Genomic DNA, 3,367 nt, shown 5'->3' on the forward strand with positions numbered 1-3,367 from the left:
ATGTCAGGAACTGTCTAGAGCAGCAGCAAATCCCCAGGCAGCAGAGAGCACAGTGTCAGACTGGAAAGAATACACCACTTCCTGCAGGACATGTAACAGCTGATAAGTACTGGATGGCTTCAGATTTCTGAATAAAAGTAATTTACAAATCTGTATAACTAGTTGATTAGAATTTTTTTCCTCTCACATATCCCTTTAATTAAAAATCTGTCTTTACCGTTCTGTCTTTACTGCTTCTAGCCAGACCTACATGTCTCCATGGCTACAGACTACAAACAATCCCTGTGTGAATTAAAGGGGTTATCCAGTGCTACAAAAACATGGCCACTTTTCCCCCTACTGTTGTCTTCAGGTCAGGTGCAGTTTGCAATTAAGCTCCATTTACTTCAATGGAACCGAGCTTCAAAACCCCACCCACACTGGAGACAACTGTAGGGGGGAAGTAGCCATGTTTTTATAGCGCTGGATAACCCCTCATTTACTTCAATGGAACTGAGTTTGAAACCTCACCCAATCCAGAGACAAGAGAGGGGGAAAAGTGGCCATGTTTTTGTAGCGCTTGATAACCCCTTTAAAAGACATACATGGCATGGAATGTGGGTGCAGACTATAGAGGGGTGTTCTCTAGTCTGTAATGCTGGCACATATTTTCATTATGTCTGGGGTTAAAGGGATACTCCAGCAACAAGTTATTTCTTTGATATCCACTGGTGCCAAAAAAAAAAGTGCCAGAGATTGGTAATTTACCTCTTTTTTAAAAAAAAAAAAAAAAAAAAAAAAAAAAGTCTTCTAGTACTTATCAGCTGCTGTATGTCCTGCATAAAGTGGTTTTCTTTCCAGTCTGGAGAGCAGGATAGGTTTCTATGGGGATTTGCTTTTGTCTTTTACAGTTCCTGGCATGAACAGAGGTGGCAGCAGAGAGTGCTGTGTCAAACTGGAAAGAATACACCACTTCCTGTGGGATATACAGCAGCTGATAAGTCCTGGACGACTGGAGATTTTTTAATAGAAGTACACTGCTGTCTACAAGAGTCAAAACGTCTTGTAAAAGATCAACATTCAAATTTTTTTTTTTTTTTTTTACTTTTAATCACTTCAAACATTTCCCATAAGAACCAACAAAAATACGAATCTAGCAGAGGTAATACATGATTTATCTGGAATGATGAAGTACAGGACTGTCAGCCCTAAACAATGGGAAAGAATACACACGGACATAGAAAATACATGACATAGAAATACTGGAAAAATAGATCCTTCATATCGCCAGAAAGAAATGTTCTGTAAGGTTCAGCAACATAATAGACCAGCAATGACTAAGGAAAAAAGTGCTGCGGCTAGCTACAGATACAAGGTGTTATTATAAGAGCATACTGTAGGGGGCGCCAAAAGTCACCAGCTAGAACAACGTACAAGCCCGAATTTTAAGAGTAAAAGTTTAAGTCCTAACACATGACAGTATCACAACCTTTTACTGCAAATGTTTGTGTCTCCATGGTTACAGACTACAAACAAACCCAGTGTAGTCTGATCCTGCTGTTTCAACAGGTCATAATCGTAGCGGGTTTTGAATATCAGTTCCATTGAATTGAAGCGCTGAATTGTAATACCACACACAACCTGAGGACAGGGGCGGCACTGTTTTGGCAAGAAAGTAGCTGTGCTTTTTCTAATCCTGGATAAACCCTTTAAGGATCAGACCTGATCTACAGCTAAGGAGATGCATCTGTGTAGGAGATGTCTGCAAACATTTTAAATGAAATGTGGAATATTCCTGCAATTCCTATTTTAGAAGCCTTGAAGCAATAAAGAATCAACTTTTTATGCAAATATACTATATAAAGCACGATTCCAATAAAAAGCCTCTACCCGCTCTCAAACACCTCTTACCTGGTTTTATTGAGGGTTAAAAAAACATGGCCGCTTCCTTTCAGAAACAGCGCCTCTCCTGTCCTCAGTTTGGGTGTATTATTGCAGCTGAGTTACACTGAAGTGAACTGAGCTGAATTGTAATACCACACACAACCTGAGGACGGGGGTGGCGCTGTTTCTGGATCCTGTATAACCCCTTTTCAGGTCAGTAAGTATGCCAGGTAGCCGATTGTGGTATAACCTGCGGCCTGCCCCCATACCAGTGCAGACTGTATGCCTGTACTCTACAGCCCTGGCACCTGAGGACTGGTATGTTCATACGCACTGTATATGCTGGGGATATGGATATAAATAACTGGACATAGCATAAAATCTGCAGTGTATACAGCACATGTGAATATACCCTAGGAAAGGACGTCCTCTAAGTGCTACATGAGGATCATCTTATACCAGGGCAAGAACGGACATGACCCCTTTAGAACTACAAGACTTTTTGTTCTCTATTTCCCCATTATATCCCATGACTTTGGAGTGTATACGCTCACCCAGCCAAAACTCCAATACACGCGCACACCTGGCTCACCTGAGCGTACATGTGTTCATGTGCATCTTATTCCCCATGAGAACAAAGTATCGGACATTATAATCCTACATGTCCCTGACATTTGTTATTGAGGAATTGGTGGGACACTGACATACATATTAGACGGTCAACCGATCACGCAAAATTGGTAAATTCAGCCAACGTGTATGGTCACCTTAAAGGGTTTTTACACTAACGGCCATCAATGTCTGATCAGTGGGGCTGGTACCTCTGCTGGATAGCGGAGGCGCTCCAGCATATACACAATGAATGGGTCCAGAGGCAGATACATTGTGTAGTGGCCATGTTGGGTTACTGCAGCTTAGCTCCCACTGAAGTGAATGCTGATCAGATATTGATGGCTTATCAATGTAAAAGTCCCAGAAAACCCCTTTAAGAATCTGTACTCCCTGTCCAGCCTAGGGAATATTCTACACAGAGACACATCATGATCAAAACACCATAGTCACAGCAATAACCACTGGCACACGCTGCTACATGCACACTGTATAATGGTAACGTGGTCAAGTGTGATGCAACTGTACAATGCTATAACCCAATAGTACATAGGTGATACCTAAGGCTTCTTCTCTACAGGACCGAGGTAGGGCAAGCTACCCTGCCCCATGGAGAAACACTGTAGTGAGAGTCACTGATATCCTATGGGAGCTCATTTTGGATAGACCTTTAAAGGGGTTATCCAGCGCTACAAAAACATGGCCACTTTTGCACCACCTTTGTCTCCAATTTGCAGGTGCAGGTTTTGAAACTCAGTTCCATTGAAGTAAATGGAGCATAATTGCATACCGCACCTGAACTGGAGACAACAGTAGGGGGAAAAGTGGCCATGTTTTTGTAGCGCTGGCTAACCCCTTTATGTCTTCAGTTTAGATGCAGGTTTTAAAAACTCAG

The sequence above is a fragment of the Dendropsophus ebraccatus genome, chromosome 1 (genome assembly GCF_027789765.1).
Source record: "Dendropsophus ebraccatus isolate aDenEbr1 chromosome 1, aDenEbr1.pat, whole genome shotgun sequence".
Lineage (NCBI taxonomy): Eukaryota > Metazoa > Chordata > Amphibia > Anura > Hylidae > Dendropsophus > Dendropsophus ebraccatus.